General features: G+C 38.3%; 1 protein-coding gene across 1 annotated transcript in view; it reads right to left on the bottom strand.

Moving 5' to 3' along the window:
* The window catches only part of PLCL2 (phospholipase C like 2), a 268,303-nt gene extending 248,493 nt beyond the window's left edge, over positions 1-19,810 (bottom strand). The window contains exon 1 of the mRNA XM_029940338.1: positions 19,734-19,810. The gene's annotated coding sequence lies outside the window, so the exon portion shown is untranslated. The remainder of the gene's footprint in view (positions 1-19,733) is intronic.
* Between the last annotated feature and the right edge of the window lie 17 nt (positions 19,811-19,827).

Raw genomic sequence — 19,827 nt, 5'->3', positions numbered from 1 at the left:
GGAATAGGTTGAAAGCTCTCTTTCGGAGCATGACCAATGGATCCAGTGGCCCCTGTTGTTCCCAGGAATGGTGGGCCCAGGAGCTGCTGAATTCTCTCTAGGGACAGGAGCTTTCTCACACCCTGTTACTTGGTGATATCTTCTAAGCCACCTTCCTCTTTGTTTTTTACCTCGCTATCTGGTAATGATGAAAACAGGATAAATGCGGTGGGTCAGGGCACTGCCCCAGAAAGGATGCCTCTAGTCTACTTTGAAGTCAGGAGCCCAGCAGAGCCCCATGAGCCCTGCTTCTCGCTTCTCACACTCTGTTTCGCTTTCTTGTTTCCAGGCCCCTCGGGGACAGCGTTCCTCAATGGCAGCTATTCTTCGGACAAAAGGGCCATTTGACTATTTAAAAACGTTCAACAATACTTTCTTCCCTAACAAAGAAGATGGGTAAGAAGATCTGGCTAATTATGCTGTAGGAAAGAATTTTTTTCCTTACAGATTCTTTGCTTGGTAAATACTACAGAGTACCAAATTTTCACAAAAAGATTATAGGCTTTCCTCCCCAAAAATGTTAAGAGTTCATTTTTATTGTTCCTCCCAGTTATAAAGAAGAAAATTAAACTACTCATTAAAGTGTATGTATTAATAAGCAGGCCCTCATCATGATCAGGAAGGCACCATAACACTCGTCTCCCGCCAAACTGTGGGGACTCCTCCATCCTCTAGAGACCAGAGTCCCCAGAGACTCGGCCCTCCTGTCAGATTCTTCTCTTCTGCAGGGCTACCCAGGAGGAGCGGACACAAGCTTCTCTGCTGGAAATTCACCCATGCTATTGTGACAGAGAAAGAAACTGACCTGACAGAATAAATGTGAATGATGATCATGTGCTAACAGAGCAACCAAGTGAAGGAGGAAAGTTACTTGGTGTGTACGTAAGGCCATGACTATGCGACACGGGATAGTTTCGTGTTACCGTTTTGCTGCCAATAAAATGTATTTTACAGATGCTCTGGGAGTTCAATGGCTATTCTTCTTGACCGCAAGGAGCTGTGTGGCGAGAAGAAAATGCCACAGCATTCAGAAAGTAGACGTTCACCCAAAGGTCATGACATACCAGCCCAGCCTGTCAGCCAGCCACAGTGGGGTGCGCTGAAGCGTCACTGGATTAGTTCTCTTCCTCCCAGCATAAGTTACACGTGCAAATAGATACCTGAATCACAAGTGTCGATTTATAATCTTCCGTGACTGAAAATGCCACCTAAACACAAGATGAGGTGCTTAAAGGAAAGGTAAAGACTCCTTTCAACAAAATCTGAGATGTACAACCACTGATCTCTAGAAATAGTGCTCATGCGTCAAATTAATTCTTCCTAAAAAATATTCCCAGCAGGGAGGTTCTCCCTCCACATGCAGAATGTCATAGGCGCACGGATGTCCTTTGTCTTATGAGGGATAGAAAAGAGCCAAGAGATGGATGAGGAAGTAGTGCTGCACAGTGAGGATTAATCCAGGTAGATTAATGCTCCAAATAACCAACCCAGGCTTTTGCGGGGAACTGACACAACATATTCCTTTACTTGGATCAAAAACACAATCTTATGGTAAAATGATTAGTACACAGTATAGACTATCATTTTTGTACCTAAAAAAAAATCTGTTTCTCCAGATTTGACTAAGGAATTTTTCCCCTTCCAGTATTTTTTATCCCCTCAGAAGAAGGACAGCTCAGCTCCTGACAGGAAAGCTCCTACGAGGCAGCTGAAGGTGTCCTACCCGCTGTACCAGCCCCAGGATCACCACTTGTCTGCCACCTGCGGAATCCGGGAGCTGCCCATCCTCTCCTCTCTAACAGAGCGAAATGCAGCGAAGACCTAATGTAGGAGAAAGGTTTCACAGCTGTTCGTAACCCTAGCTACACCTTAAAATCTCCCAGGGCACTCTAGGAAACCCCCCAAAATTCTGATTTAATTGGACTTGAGTAGATCTACACATTATTAGTTTTAGAAGCCAGATTTAATTCTGGTGTCCTAAAATGACCCATTTAAAGATTTGGTGTTTCCCCACCTGGAAGAGTCTTCAGATGGGACAAGGTAAGTGTTCAGTAGAGCTAAAAGCATATGCTTGACTGTCTGGGATTCTAGGCATTCGGAGGTGATCGGCCAACTCTCACTTTTGCCGTAAAGACCTGGATAACTAGTTTCTGTTTGCTAACAGCTTCTGAGATCAAAAAGCGCAATCTAGAAAACTGTCATGCAGAGAACAGGTGCTCCACAAATGAGTGGTTCTCAGAGTCTTGTATGAGTAGCACACTTTCGAATATTAAACCTTCCGAGCGCACCTGAAGAGATTAAGACGCTCAACACGACACCAACAAGTCATGAAAACTCCCAGCAATCACAATAGTGTAAGAATTACTCCAATGACCAAAACACCCTTCACCACTGGGTCACCTTCCCACCCAGGTCTAGCTACTTATGTGCCCTCCATACAGTCCGGGAAGAGAGAGTCTTCACATTGCCCCAGCAGGCCGCCCCTCCCTCTACCTGCCCTCTGCACCTTCACTGGCTCAGGACTCCTGCCAGGTCCCCCAGGGCACAAAGGCTCCACTGCAGCTGAAAGACGGTTTGCGTATTGATCAGCAGACTGAAGTACCCTGTGAAAGGCACCGGCTGTCACCTACTGCAGAGTGAAGTAGCCAATAAAGCAACTGAGCTTGATTAATTTTCACAATGGACTTGTTCAAATCCACCTATTTATTGATGTATTATGTACCTCCAGAATAATCATGAGTGTATACACTTCAATGGATTTTTACAAAGTGCCCACTCACAAAATCACTGCAGATCCATGGGCCAAAAATTATTGTCATGCAGCACCCAAAAATTATTATTGGTCCACCTCCCAGTCATTAGCCTCAAATGTAATCACTATTCTGATTTTTATCACCACAAATTAGTCTGCCTGCTTTTGCATTTATATAAATGGAATCCTACAATATGTATTGCTTTACCTCTGGTGTCTTTCCTTTACCAATATGCTTGAGACACTGGTGGGATATATGTAGCAGTTATCTGTTCATTTTGTTCTTTCTTCCTGTCTTTCTTCTTTAAAGTATTCCATTGTATGATATGCTATTTTACAACATGTGCATTTTGAGTTGTTTTCAGTTTGGGGCATTACAATTAATGCTGCTATGTAAGCATTGTTGTACATACCTTTGAATCTAGTGCGTCTGGGTCTATACTTGCTATATAACTAGTAAGAAAGACAGTGTGGTATAAACAGAAGGATAGGCAAAGAAACCAATGTAACAAAATAGACTCCAAAAACAGACCCACACATACACAGTCTCTTGCTTTATGATGAAGGGCCAAGCCAATACAATGGGGGGATAATGATATTTTCAAATAAATGGTGCTAAATTAATTAATTGGATATTTATATGGAAAGAAAATCTTGACCCTTATCTCACATCATATACAAAAATAAATTCCAGATATATTGTAGATGTAACTGTGAAAATAAAGGTTCTAGAAATTACATAAGTGAATATCTACATGGTCTTAAGCTAAATAAAGGTTTCTTAAACATGACACAAAAACAATAACCATAAAGGAAAATATTGATAAATTGGATTCATTAAAATTAAGAATTGGCATTAAGACAAAGAAAAAACAACTCACATACTAGAAGCCATTTTAAATATCTGTTATCATACAAAAGACATATCCAGAAAATGTAAAGAAGTCCTATCATGTCTTAAAAGATAAAAGCCCAACTTTTTAAATGGGCATTGAACAAAGGAAAATATCCAAAGGGGGAAGAAAACATATGAAAAGGTGTCCAACATCTTTAGTTATCAGGGAAATGCAACTTAAAAGCCACTGTAAGGAACTACTACATAATAATACTGTGTTAGAAAGCATTTAGAGCAACCAGAACCTGGTGGGTGAAAAATTACATGATAATATCTACTAAAGCTAAACATATACATATCCTATGTCATAACAATTCTACTTCTAATGTTATTTTTAATATATACAAAATTTATGATAATAAATATAAACTAGGAAAAGCCTTGAGCAGATCTCTTTCAATAAACCATCGAAAACTCCAAAGATAAACACATCCTTAAAACTGGCATTATATCAGGAATTCTATGAGTTCCAATATGAAACATCTGAATAATTTTTTAGATATTTATATGGGCTATTAGCATGGATTGATAGAAATAAAAATCTAAGTTAATCACTGTATTTCCTTCAATAAGAAACATTAAACCATATGAACTATTTGAAAAATCACATCTACTATGCCCACAGGATATCAGAGCTCAGAAGGAAAATGAAAAATAAAAGATAGCAGGAAACTCTCTCCATATGGAGAGAGTCCTATGGCTTGTGATTCTAATGGTAACTGCAAATGAGGTCACGTACCCTCTGTGGCCGCGCTAATTGGTCAAGAGCAATAGAGGCTTCATCAGCAATGCTCATAAAAAAAGGGCCTACCCCTTCCTGGGCATTTTCAATTTCAAGAACTGACACCTGCTACCCATCAGTCTCTTACAAGACAGGACTCATGTCAACCTACCACTACATTATTTGACTTGCTCTTAATTATTATTATTTATAAAGTCTTCAGAGTATACACATGCACAAGTGTAGCATGAGTACACATGCAGCTATATATAGCAAAAAACAAATTCTCAAAAATAGCCGTTTGGAAGACCACATCTTGTTCTATTAATACTCATACAGTGCAGCATTACATAACAAATTTTTTCCAATTCTGTTATGCTAATATGCAAATAAATGAACTCAACCATCGCCAGGAGCTAAATGTACTAATCAGTACAGCCTTGTGTATCTCTAACTACAAAAGAATTTTATATAATCTCTTTCCATTCTAAATATCCCATGAATCTACATTATTAATTACCTTTAAATCCAGCTGCTTGGTTGCTGGCTATTACTATTTACACATTACTATATTTAGCCTGCTCCATGAAAATACCTGAATACTGATTTCTTAGTAATATGTTGTAAGGAATAATGCATTCAATTATTTCATAATTATTTGACAATTCCAAAACAATAATAGGGATAGACACTATTAGAAGAAGCTCACCTAAAAACAATTGTTACTAATTACCATCTGCTTTACTTTCTAGTACTCTAAAAAGTGAATACCTGTAAACCAGCATTTTGTTAAAAAAGAAACAAGAAAGGAAAATGACCTCCTTCCTAAGAACTTTTCAAATCCATCATAGGAGAGCAGAGAGGAAAAAGACAAAATCCTGGCTTTGTGGATGAGACAGAAATCTATGGTGGACAGGACTAGCACTATGGCTTTTTGTTGATTAGGCACATATTGGCTTCATCCCAAGGTTCAGCCACAAAAGGCCAAAATTTCCTAAAAATCACTTATCTATTTTAGGACTGTAGAAACTGCCATGATCAAGGAGTCAGAATGCCTTAGGCAAACAGGAGAAAAAAGGAAAACGTCAAAGATACATTTCAGAAGATAAAGTAGAAAGTGGGTGATGAGTAGTTCAAAGCGTGGGCTTTCAAGTCAATTAAACCTGGTCTCACGTGGGCTTTGGCTCTTAAAATTTCTGTGACCTTGCTTGGAAATTCCCAAACCTTGAGGAAAGAGTTTGAGTTTCCTTGTCTGTTAAAAGGAAATGATAATGTCTCCTTGCAGGCTGTGGGGAGATTTGCATGAGATGATGCATACAAAGCACTTCTTAGTATCCCTTATACACACAATCCTTGAGTTACAACAAAAGGTAGAATTTCATCTAACACTGTATGACAAAATACGCTGAGGGATTAAAGATCCTACTTCTACAATTCTGCCTATTAGTAGTCTACATTCTTTACGTATTTTCTTTTTTACTATTAATTCTGCAGCACTTCCCAGTGAATCTCTTTTGACAATCCAGTATTAGTGACAATAAAAAGTAATGCAGGTCCTTAAAAAAACCTAAAATTAAGCAGAAACTATAGATAACACTTAAAGAAACCAAATACCAGAAAAGAGATTAAATGCTTTAACAAAAAGTTAGGATCTCTTGCCACGCTTTTTCAAGTTTGATAGCAGAACAAAATTAAAGGAAATTTTCAATGGTCTTTTCTGATTTCAAGGGCACAAAAGGGGTAGATCATTTATATTAACATCTTGCAGAACAATTCTTGAACCAACCAAATTCCTGGATCTAAATTAAATGAAGGTATTTCCTTCCATTTGATTGTTTCCAAAATTATGTACGTGAAATAAATTTCTTCTTTGAAGTACACAGCCCACTGAGTTTTATATTCAATCAAAACCAACTGGAGTTGGAGGAGGTCCAGGATGGCAGTATAGGAAGATTCTGAAACTACCTCTTTCCACTTAATGCCAAATCTACAGCTATATATGGAATAATTCCTTCTGAAACCTTAGCCTAACAAACCCCTCTACGGAAAGAGATAATAGAACCACATCAAGATGGGTGGAAGATGCAGAAGGACAGGGTCTTGCCAAAAAGTCCACCCCTAGTATAGCAACCCACAGTGAGGGGGCGGGGCGGGGGAGGAACCTCATACATCCAGAGCCTTTCCCTAAGGAGTAAGAGCATCATTCCCTACATCAGGCACACCAAACCTTGGGACCTTCACGGGAAAGATGAGGTCCCCAAAATGTTTGGTTTTGAAAATAAACAGGGCTTATGTCCAGGGGTCCCAAGGGGTCTGTGGGAATCTGAGATACTCATTTTGAGCAGCTTATGTATAGATTTGCTCATCCCTAGGGCCAGCACAAAGGCAGTAGTTTGAAAAGTAAGTGGATAATACATGAAGGAGATTTATTTTCTAATCATAAAGCATCTGCCAGAGGGGCTGGAACCAAGTGGGGTTCTGTGGGGACAGAGGCGCTGATGAGCACCATTTTTGCACTCTTCCTCCATCTCGCTAGGTCAGGTGGACATGCATAGATACAACCTTGCTAAAGTTGCCAGTATGCCCCATCCCAACGATCTTCTCCTGTATCTCTAGAGCTGTGGGCATGGCCTATCACAAGTGCTCTTCCCCAATATCACTAAAGCCACATGGGAGTGCACCCTCAGCACTCTCCACAGCCTGATAAAGAGATTCAAAGTAATGGTCGTGAAGATGCTCGCCAAATTCAGGAGAAGAACAAACACAATGAGAACTTCAGCAAAGAAGTAAAAAATACAAGAAAGTACTGAACAAAAGTCAAAGAGCTGAAAAATGCAATAACTGAACTGAAAAACACACTAGAGGGGTTCAACAGCAGACTAGATGAAGCAGAAGAAAGAATCACCAACCTGGAACAGGGCCATGGACCTCACTGAAACAGAGCCACAGAAAGAAAAATATAATTCTAAAAAGTAAAGATAGCTTAAGGTATCAATGGAACAACATCAAGCAGAATAACATTCACATTATAGGGGTCACAGGAGAAGAAAGAAACGGGCATAAAAGTTATTTGAAAAAATAAAGGTTGAAAACTTCCCTAATCTGAGGAAAGAAAGAGAAATCCAGGTTCAGGAATCATAGAGAGTTCCAAATAAGATAAACCCAAAGATATCCATACCAAGAAATATAATTAAAATGTCAAAAGTAAAAGATAGAATCTTAAAAGCAGCAAGAGAAAAGCAACTTTTAGATACAATGGAATATGCATAAGACTATTGGCTGATTTTTCAACAGAAACTTTTCAGGCCAGAAGTGAGTGACATGATATATTCAAAATGCTAAAAGAAAAAACTTCCAACCAAGAATATTCTACCAGGCAAGATCATCCTTCAGAATTGAAGAATTGAAGGGAAAAGAAAAGAGTTTCCCAGATAAGCAAAAGCTAAAGGAGTTTATCACCATAAACCAGCCTTACAAGAAATGTTAAAGGGACTTCTTTAACATGAAAAGTGAATAAGTAATAACAAGAAACCATAAAAGTAAAAACCTCACAGGTAAAGACGAATATACAGTAAAAGTAATGGATTAACGGGGTGCCTGCCCAGCTCAGTTGGTGGAGAGTCCAACTCCAGCCCAGGTCATGATCCCACAGTTCATGATTCCAAGCCCCTCGCTGGGCTTGCCACTGTCAGCGCAGAGCCCACGTAGGTTCCTCTGCCCTCACCTTTCCCCTGCTTGTTCTCTCTCTCTCTCTCTCTCTCTCTCTCAAAAAGAAATAAATGTTTTTTTAAAAAGTAGTGGATTAGTCACTTACAAAGCTAGTATGAAGGTTAAAAGACAAAAGTAGTAAAATTAACTATAATTACTTAAGGGATACACAAAATAAAAAGATAAAATGTCATCAAAAACATAAAACATAGAAAGCAAGAGTAAAAATGTAGAGTTTAGAATGTGTTAAAATTTAAATTGCCATCAATTTAAAATAGATTGATTTATAGGCTGTTGTAAGTGAACCTCATGATAATCACAAAGCAAAATCCTATAGTAGATACATAAAAGATAATGAGAAAGCAATCTAAACATAACACTAAGGAAAGGCATCAAACAATAAAGGAAGAGAGCAAAAGGAGAAGAAACAGAGAGGATCTCAAAAACAGCCAGAAAACAATGGCAATTAGTACATACCTATAAATAATTACTTCAAATGTAAATGGACTAAATTCTCCCATCAAAAGACAGAGTGGCTGAACAGATTTTTAAAAAATAAGATTCATTCATATGTTGCCTATAAGAGACTCCGTTCAGATCTAAGAACACACACCAAAAGTTAGTAGAAAGAAAAAGATCTTCCACGTAAACGAGAAAAAAAAAAATTAGTGCAGCTATACTTAATATGAGACAAAATAGACTTTTAAGCAAAGAATACCATAAAAGACAAAAAAAAGTGGGAGTGCACTACATAATAATAAATATACCAATCCAAGAAAGGATTTGTAAATATTAATACACCCAAAATAGATGCAATACAGCATCTAATAATACTGTATTGACAGCAATACAGTAATAGTAGGGGACTTTAACACACCATTTACATCAATGGATAAATCATCCAGACAGAAAATCAATAAGGAGACACTAGCCTTAAACAACACTTCAGACCAGATGGATAATAGATTTTAGATGGATAGACCAGATAGATATAGAGATATATTAACTGATACATGCAAAACATTCCATACAAAAGCAGCAGGATACACATTCTTCTCAAGTTTACACTGAACATTCTCCAGGATAGATCATGTGTTAGGCCACAAAACATCACAATAAATTTAAGAAGACTGAAATCACAGCAAGCATCTTCCCAGATCATAATGATAATGAAAGTTAAAATCAATTAAAAGGAAAAGAACTGGAAAAATCACAAATATATAGAGATTAAACAACATGATACTGAACAACCAATGTTTCAACAAAGAAATCAAAGGAGAAATCAAAGCATTCCTTAAAACTAACAAAAATTAAAAGACAATAATCCAAAATCTATGGGATGCAGTAAAAAACAGTTCTAAGAGGGAAGTTGATAGTGATACAGGCCTACCTCAAGAAACATGAAATCTCAAATAAATAATCCAACTTTATGCCAAACGAATGAGACAAAGAATAAAATGAAGCCCAAAGTTAGTAGAAAGAAGGAAATAAAGATCAGAGCAGAAATAAATGAAATAGGAACCAAAAAAAATTAGAAATCATCAATGAAACTAACAGGTGGTTCTTTAAAAAGATAAACAAAATTGATGAATCTTTAGCTAGACTCACAAAGAAAAAAAGACAAAAGACTCAAATAAGTCAGAAATGAAAGAGGAGCACCTAGGTGGCTCAGTTGGCTAAGCATCCAACTCTTGGTTTCAGTCCAAATCATGACCCCAGGGTCATGAGATCAAGCCCCACATCGGGGTTTCTGATGAGCCTGGAGCCTTCTTAAGATTCTCTCTCTTCCTCTGCCCCTCTTCCCTGCCTGCATTCTTTCTCTACAAATATGAATGAATGAATGAACGAATCAATGAGAGAAAGGAAAGAGTAGTTACAACAGATACCATAAGTATACAAAACATCCTAAGAGACTACTGTGAATAATTACACACCAACAAATTGTTGAACTGTTGACAACTCTGGAAGATATGGATAAATTCCTAGAAACATTCAATCTTTCAAGACTGAATCATGAATAAATAGAAAATCTGAATATAACCAATGCTTCCAAACTCATTTTACGAGATAGCATTACCCTGATACCAAAACCTAACGAGCACCACAATAAAATTACAGGCCAATATCCCTAACGAACAGAGAGGCAAAGCTGCTCAACAAAATATTAGCAAACCAAATTCAGGAATTCATTAAAAGGTTCATACAACATGATCAAGTGAGATTTATTTCTGGGATGTAAGGATAATTCAACATCCACAAATCAATCAACATGATGCTCCACTTTTAAAAAAACAAGGAGAAAAATTACAAGATCATCTTAATGCAGAAAAAGTATTTGACAAAATTCAACAGCCATTTATGAAAAAAACTCTCAAGTTGGTATAGATGCAATGTATACCTCAACACAATAAAGGCTATTTTTGACAATCCCACAGCTAACCTCATCCTCAACAGTGAAAGGCTGAAAGCTTTTCTGCTAAGATCAGAGACAAGACAAGGATACCGACTCTTAACACTTTTATTCAACACAGTACTGACAATTCTAGCCAGAGCAAGTAGACCAGAAAAAGAAAGAGCATCCAAACTAACAAGGAAGAAGTATAACTGTCCCTATGTGTAGATGACATGAAGACTTCACTGAAAAATTGTTAGAATGAACGAATTTAGTAAAGTTGCAGGATACAAAACCAATATACAGAAATCTGTTACATTTCTTTATACTAATAAGGAACTATCAGAAAAGAGATTTTTTTAATCCCATTTACAATTGCATCAAAAAGAATAAAATACCTAAAGATAAACATAACCAAGGAAATGAAAATCCTGTACACTGAAAACTGTAAGACACTGAAGAAAGAAATTGAATAAAGACACAAATAAATGGAAAATATTACATGCTCTTAGATTGGAAGAATTAATATTATTAAAATGCCCATACTACCCAGGGCACTTGGGCAGCTCAGTGGGTTAAACATCAGACTCTTGATTTCAACTGAGGTCACGATCTCACAGTTTGTGAGATGGAGCCCCATGTGGGGTTCTGCACTGACGGCAAGGAGCTTGCTTGGGATTCTCTCTCTCCCTCTTTCTCTGCCCTTCTCCTGCTCATGCTCGTGCTCACTCTATCTCTCTGTGTCTCTCTCTCTCAATGTAAATAAAATTTTTAGAAAACTAAAAAATTTTTACAAAAATGTCCATACTACCCAAAGCATTCTACAGATTCAACATTATCACTATGAAAACTGCAATGGCATTTTTCACAGAACTAGAACAAGTAATTCTCAGATTTGTATGGAACCATAAAAGACCCCAAATGACCAAGGCAAACTTGAGAAAGAACAAAGCTAGAGGTATCGTACTCCCTGATTTCAAACTATACAATAAAGCTATAATAATCAAAAATATTGAAACAAAAAACAAACACACAGACCAAAAGAACAGAACAAAGAGCCCAGACATAAACCCACACATATATGGTAAATTAATACATGAAAAGGAGCCAAGAATACACAATGGGGAAAGGACAGTCTTTTCAATAAATGGTGTTAGGAAAAGCGGACAGCCACATGCAAAAGAATGAAACTAGGCCACTATCTTATACCATACAGAAAAACCAACCCAAAATGGACTAAAGAGTGAAATTTAAGACCTCAAAGCATAAAGCTCCTCGAAGAAAACATAGGCAATAAGCTCTGTGACACTGGTGTTGGTGTCAATTGTTTTTATATCTGACTCCAAAAGCAAAGGCAACAAAAACAAAAATAAATAAGCAGTACGACATCAAACTCAAAAGCCTGTACACAGTGAAGGGAAGCATCAACAAAATGAAAAGGCAACCTAGTGAATACTAGAAAATATTTCCAAATGATAGATCTGATAAGAGGTTAATATCTTAAATACATTTTTAAAACTCTCATATAATCAATAGTAAAAATAATAATAATAATAATAATAATAATCAAATAAAAAATGGGCAGAGGACTTAAATAGACACGTTTCCAAAGAAGACATACAGGCCAACAAACACATGAAAAGATGTTCAGGATCACTAGTTATCAGGGAAATGTAAATCAAAACCACAATGAGATACTATGGCACACCTGTTAGAATGCCTATCATCAAAAAGATAAGAAATAACAGGTGCTGTAGAGGACATGGAGAAAAGGGAACACTTGCACACTGTTGGTAGGAATATAAATTGGTGCAGCCACTTTGGGAAACTATATGGAGGTTCCTAAAAAAAATTAAAAACAGAACTATCATATGATCCAGTAATCCTACTTCTGGGCATTTGTCCAAAGAAAACAAAAACACTAACTTGAAAAGATATATGTACTCCTATGTTCAATGCACCATTACTTAGAATAGCCAAGATACAGAAACAACCCAAATGTCCACTGATGGATGAAAGGATAAAGAAGATACTGTTTATACAACGGAACTCTATGCAGCCAAAAAAAAGAATGAAATTTTGCCATTTGTGACAACATGAATGGACCTTGAATTATGCTTAGTTATTATGCTAAGTGAAATAAGTCAGACAGTGAAATACAAATAACTACCAGAGAATTTCACTTATAAGTGGAATTCAAAAAGCAGAAGAACAAACATTACAAAACAAAGCTTCTAGATACGCTGAAGAGACTGGGGGCTATCAGAAGGGAACAGGCTTGGGAGGTAGGCAGCATGGGTGAAGGGGACCCACTGTATGGCGATGACTGGCAACTAGACTTACTGCGATGATCACTTTGTAGTGCATACAAACATCAAATTATTATGTACACCTGGCACTAATATGATGTTTATACCAAGGTTACCTCAATTAAAAAAAAAAACCATTTGAGATCTAAATAATATGGTCTTTGAACCCCTAAAGTAAGTTACACCATCCATGTCTGTTTATTCAACCACTCACACATTTATTCAACAAGTATATATTTAAAAACATGCTTTCCACAAGACATTAAACTAGATGTCTTCGCAAACTCTTGGCGAATAAGATCAAGTTACCCGAGAGGCAGAAAGAAACGGGACTGTATAGAGACAAAGAGCAGTGGTTGGAAGGCAGAGAGGAACAATTCATTCCAAGAAGTGATTAGCTGAGGAGGACCCTGAAGATGACAGAGAGGAGAAAAGCACACAGGCTGAGAAGGGAGAGGTGTAAATCTACAGGCTAAGTTGGGGACGGAGAGCAGTCACACAGGGCTTCACCATAGCACATCAGGAGGGTGACCACATTATGTATCATCCAAATTGGGATGCCTTTCAGAGGGAAAGGAGGCATTCTTAATAATTTTTTCAGGACCAAAGGTATAAATCTGGACTGGGCAAATCAAGATGTATGGATGAAAGCAATGTTGAGTGCCCTCCGGTCACTTAGCTGGGGTGACTGAGGTATGTGCACAGTTGCACTGAGGCATACGATTTAGAAAAGCACCAAAACAAATCATTTTTGAAAGCATCTTTAGAATATGTCTGAGAAATGTACATTCTGCATATTTCAAAAGACAAAACTTCCAAAACGGGCATGGTGGATCTCCAACTCAAATGGAGCTAAGTGAGTTTGCTCATCTCAGGATAAACTCCAAGTAAGAGAAACTAAAAGTCACAAAAACAAACATAGTAGGTACTGTTTATGGAGTGCTTCTTAGGCACCATACTCTGCTCTGCGTATTTCACACACACATCATCTCATTTAATCTTCACCCCAACGCTATGAAGGGGGATTTAATTTTTTTTCCATTTTAGGGACTATGTAACTAGACACACAGACTTAAATATCTTGCCCAAGGCCACATAGAAAAGAAGCAAGGGAGCCAGAGTCTGATCCGAGCACCTCACTCCACACCCTCTATTTTTCTCACCACTATTCTGCCTCCTGAATAATCCAGACATGCGGCACGGGACCCGAGTGCAGCCCAGCTGAGAACATCAGCCAGAACACAGTTTACCTAACTGTCCCTGCCAGGTGACCAAACCCTGGTGGCCAGTGGTGCCTAGCCACCTGCCCTTCCCTATCACTGGGAACTAGCCAGCTGCCAAGTGTCCTGCCAGCAGCCCGGGCCACTCACGTAATTGTCACGAAAGCTCAGTGTGATTAATTACATGCTTTGAGCACTCTAAAGCTATGCAATTATTCTGACATAAAGAAAATAGCTTCCCCTGCAACTTCCCTGGTGGCTGTGATTTGTTTGAGCCACTACTAAATACTCTTAGGCCCAGCACAACCCTCTCGATCCACCACAATTATCAGTAAAAAAAAGCTGTTCAGGCAGCTTGCAAACGCAGTTTCTGGTAAACTGGTAAAAAATATCTGAATATCCCTTGCACTCCAGAATCCCATTAATATAAAATAAAAAGGCAACCAAACTAATCTAGAGGTCTCATAGATGACAGCCGGAACTTGGTATTAAGAAATAGAGCATCTTATTCTTGAATATAGACGTATAAAATAAAGTCTGATGAGAAAATACTTCATTTATGTCTGCATTTAGGCTGTAGGTAACACTGCCCTATTCTGTTGAGTACTGAGGAATGGGTAACTTAAGTATTTAAAAAAAAAAAAAAGAACAGTCTGGTTTAGCACTCTTGCAGAAGACACAGAACTATAAAAGGAACTGAACAGATTCTGGAAGAGAGCATTCTAAGAAAATGACTTGAGTGACCAAGATCAGCAATTAAAAAAGTAAAGTAAACAATTTCCTGTCAGTTGTCTATTTGGATTTGGTGAAGAAAACAAAACAAAACAAAACAAAAAAACACAGATCAAATGACTGTTTGGAGGAGAGGCTGGAAAACAAGAAAGGGGGGAAGTAATTTTTAGGGCATGAAAATTAATACTCTCTGATTACTCCTGAAAACCGGACTCTGAATTGTGACAAAAGCTCTTTGAGTGGGCTGAAACAAGCAGCCACGCCCTGGCCTTTCACCAGTTACCCTGTGAGGCCCAAAATGCATTAGTACAAAGCGAGGTGGAGAGCTGCTGATTGGGCATTAGATTTTTCTGACCTAAATGATCCAGTCTGCCTATCTATTCACACAAACTCACTTTGGGATCCAATTACTGTTTGTTTGATATTTATGATATCTCCATACGTTTGCTGGGCATGCAGTTGTCTCTCTCTTCCCTCCACTCAAAGCAAACAAACAAACAAAAGCTAAAGCCAAATGCAGACATTTTTAAGATCCAATTCAAGAAATGGTTATTGAGTACCTGTCATCCTTGCAGAACTGATAAATACAGCCCAGTTTTCCCCTGCAAAAAAGTCTAGTTTATTTAAATCACAGGCCAATATAATACACACATGTACATTTTTATTATTTTGTTTAAATATGTATAATATACGCAAACGTCTGTTTCTTCCCCCACCTTTGGGTGCTCAGCATTGAGACACAGGGATATATATGTAGGTATAAAGGCAGTAAAAGGGCTTCCCCTACACACTATGATACTGTGATGATGACATAAAGATATTAAGAAAAATAAGGGCTGTCCTGGACAAGATCAAACCATTGTCCCAAGGACAGTGGAGGCTCTGGTCAAGCAGCCACAATAGGTAACTACACCTGCCTGGCTAGATGATCTCTCAGTTTCTTCTTCCAACAGGAATAGAGTCTGTTGGTTCCCTCCAATATCCCCTACACTTAGAGGGAAAAATCGAATCCGGCATTCCAAACCACCAGAGCTACCTTAATTATACAGAAAATTTCAAACTGTCTGTGTAATCTGGGGAGCAGTGGAGTGCAGCCATACCAAAATGGGGTAAACCAGCTCTGGCCCATTAGGCAAGTGGTTAACCTCTGAACTCTGGTTTTCTTCGGCCTCCATGGCGGGGGCAGGACCAAGTCACAGAATTATATTAAGCATCTTCCATGTGGTTTTGCACATAGTGTGTAATAAATAGCACCTGCTGTTATTACTTTTAACTAACAAAGTAATGCAATGGCTATATTTCCTACTTATTAAAAAAGTACCCACGATCAGAGGTTCCCACAGCCCGGGCATGGGAAGGAGGGAAGACACAAAAGGACTTGGAGAATTGTTTAAGGGCAACAGAATTATTTTACATTTTGATTGTGGTGGTAGTTACATGAATGTGTGTTTTTGTCAAATCTCATAGAACTGGACACCAACAAGAGTGAATTTTACTTTTAGCAAATTGTATCACCTTTTAAAACATACCAACCACAATATTCAATTAGTTTTAATTAAAATACGCCATTGAAACTAATGGGCATTTTAACTTCATTTCTTTCTAAAATGAGAAAGAATTCTAAGGCCTAAATGCTACTTCACATTTTTAGACCAAGTCTTTGAGTTAAAGGATTGAGGTATGTGTAAAAAAAAAAAATAGATGTCGCCTAAACATTGACCAAATGAGCCATTTTAAAAGAAAGCGTAGACTGTACTGAATGGTGTGATGAAATGAAATATGGAAAGAGAAAATGAAAGTGACGTTTTCGTTTACTAGATTACTTAAGATGACAAATATAATGGCTCCTTCCCTAAAAATTTGGTAATGGGTCTTAGTAAATAATCTAAAAAGTGTAATATTATTTCCAATTAGCTAAGGAAAACTAGAGAAGTCAGTCAGGTGAGGAGTTCCATGATTTATTTCTCTTCTCAATGTATCTGTAAAAGATTCTATGAGGCTGCTCACTCTGAATCTTCATCAACACTGTTCCCTTTAGTATAGATCTCTGCATCTATTCTGGCAGTAAATGTAGTTTTACAACAATTTTTTACTCAACAGCATATTTACAAAACAGATGGAGCTCCAAAGAAATGATTTTAAATGAGAAATATAATTCCGGCCAGCCCACAGTGTATCTCTGCATATGTCCAGCATCTCAGCAATTACCCCCTTTCTGTGCTCACTGCTTACCACATATGGGCTGTTATTTCCCCCTCTGACTTGGGGATCCCCATACAAGAGGAATGTCAAGATGGTAATGAAGATGAAAGCTAGGAAACAGGCAGAGCTCACAAGCCCAACATTTCAACTAAAGCAACCTCATAAATACTGGCCTCTGTTCCTTAGCTAGAAACTCCCTGCCATGACCTCAAGCCCCCAATGATCACCTTGCTTACCCATCTACTCCCACCTCTACATTTTCATCACCTGACTGAACTCATCCCTTATATTCAAAAAGACCATAAGGAAACTAATGAAAAGATGTCACCATTGCTTTTTTTACATGAGCTTCTACTAAGTTTTTTTTACTGTTTTTTTTAACAAAGGTGAAGTAATTTCTGCCATTCATGTGACAAAAATGTCTGTATACTATTCATTGCCTTATGAAATCTGATGTTAAAGATCTCTTTATTCTATTAAAATATTGTCTTGATACTGTTATGTCTGTAGAAAATACCACACTAAGTTTCTAAAATCTTGATCCTTCAAGGCACCAAATCAAGAAGAAATATACCAAGTATTTACCTACTTAAATATAGCATACCCCGTCCTATAACCCAGGCTTGCTCAACTTTCAACTTTATTTCCATAGTTTCAAAGTGTGTTTAAGAAAATGCACATTGATAAAGATGTAAGAAAAAGGAGTAAATCAAGTCATCTTAGGAAGTATAAGAAAATGAACAAGATATGAGACTAGTAAACACCACACAACCAATTTTAGAAATTAACAGAACTTAGAGAAAGTATGTACCTCCTTATCATTCCTCCATTCATTCAGGAAGCAATCTATTGAACCCCTAATATGTTCCTGGCAATGTGTGTATCCAGGGATACAACTCTACCAACAAGAAACCAACTACCGTCATTAGAAAAAAAAAAAATGACAAAGATATCTTTCAAAGTTTCAAAATTCAAAAACCAGTGACTGCTGAATAATTAATGATTTCCCCATGTGCCTCTAGAATCTTCAATGAAGAAATGATATCCAACAACAATTTATCAATTCCACATATCAGAAATATTGGCAAATCATCATTATTCCTATTCGGAATATAAAATTAAAATAGCTGCTTTAATTAAATAAACTACAATGTGAATCCCACCGTGGACCCCAATAAAACTTGATTTTCCTTTTTAAAGTACAAAAACATGCTCCCCAACAAATTGGGTAAGAAGAATCAAAATTAGGTAGGCTGGTATCTTCTCTGAAATTTCACCCCAAATTTCATTAAAACCACAATGCAATATCAATAAAATCAAATATCTGGTAACCAATAAAAACAAGATCTGACACATAACTCTCTTAATAGGATTGATGATCACACATAGTTGAAATCAACTTTCATGGAAACAGAAACTACACAGTAAAAGAAAATCTAAGTCACTTTTTAAAAGACAGATATGCAGCAAAAATGTTACTTCCCTTAAACTCTCAACGCTACTGCAGGTAGTTAACACACTTGATCATTAAGCCCTTCGCTTGTGCCCTTGCCCAGACATAAACTGTACAAACAGATGACAAAGCGAAAAGCAGTTTCACAACTGCCTGTTACAGACCGTAGGAAGGTGGTATATTTCACGAGATTACTGCAGAAGCTGATAACACCATGAGACACTACACAGTTACTTGGAAGATTTCTGTAGGTCCAATTAAATTTCAAATGCTACCAGTGACAATTCTCTTTACTGTGGCCTGTTTTGCCCTCTCTCCCATGGGTTATCAGCCACAGGAAGGGTGGGTGCAGCTCTGTCAATGTGCTTTGCTGCTCCCTGTCCTGGTAACCCCTTGATTTGCAGAAAGCAATGTTTTCAGACTTGCTCTGAACTTAAGCAGAATGAGCTACTCTTGCCTGAGGCTCCGCTCTTCTTAGCTCATCAACTATTTTTTCACTTCATGTCACGAGAAATATTTTTACACGGCAAACCAAAATGTAATATTAGAATGAAACCACCACAAACTCAGAGGAGTTCCTAATATCACTTCTTGAGTTTGAAATGCACAAAACAATTGCTGACTTTCTGCTGTTAAGTATCACTATGCAAAAGATATCAAAACCAAGCAAACTGCTCAAAAGAACTTCCACAGAACTGGAGGCCTGCCTACTGCAGCAAGGAAAAGATTAAATTGTGCAGAACTGTAATGTCTCAGTGCTTTTGAGCCTAAGAAAGCGGAAATCTTCATTTGTGTTCAGAAACCAACTCCATTTCTCTGTGTGAGTGAGTGACCAGAGATTTTGCACCCTCCATGTAAAACCTCCAAGGCAACTAGATACAGAGCAGAAGAAACCTATTAAATAAGCTTGTTCACCCCTTGGGATTTTTAAGAAAATGTTTTCACATAACCACTGTCTTTAACATACAATAGACACGTTACAGGCAGTCTGTTACCAGCCAAGGCTACCACAGAAGAGAATGTCCTGCCCGACCAGGTACAGGCCCTAATTCCAGGCCAGTACTGGGAGAGGTGACAGCCCCAAGTTCAACTGGGAACGTCTGAGCACAGCTCCCCCTGCACATCAAGGATCACCTCTCCATTCTTTCCAAATGCCGTTTGCATCCAATCCCCCAAGCACCCATGCACCGGTGGTTCCCGTTAGCAGGGGACTCCTCTTACAGCCCCCTCCTTCTACCACCACTCCCCTCTGGGGAAACTGACCCCAGGAACGGCTGGGGGTGGACGATGAGCGCCCTTCTCTCTCCTACCTTGATGATGCTGCTCCGGCGGGGCAGGCCGCCGGGTTTGCTCTCCCGGGGGAGGGGGCAGGCGGCGGGGCTGGGGGTCGGGGCGAGCGCGGCG

The sequence above is a fragment of the Suricata suricatta genome, chromosome 5, assembly GCF_006229205.1.
Source record: "Suricata suricatta isolate VVHF042 chromosome 5, meerkat_22Aug2017_6uvM2_HiC, whole genome shotgun sequence".
Classification (NCBI taxonomy): domain Eukaryota; kingdom Metazoa; phylum Chordata; class Mammalia; order Carnivora; family Herpestidae; genus Suricata; species Suricata suricatta.
Note: the sequence above shows the minus strand (reverse complement) of the source record. Positions and strands in the feature narration are given on the sequence as shown.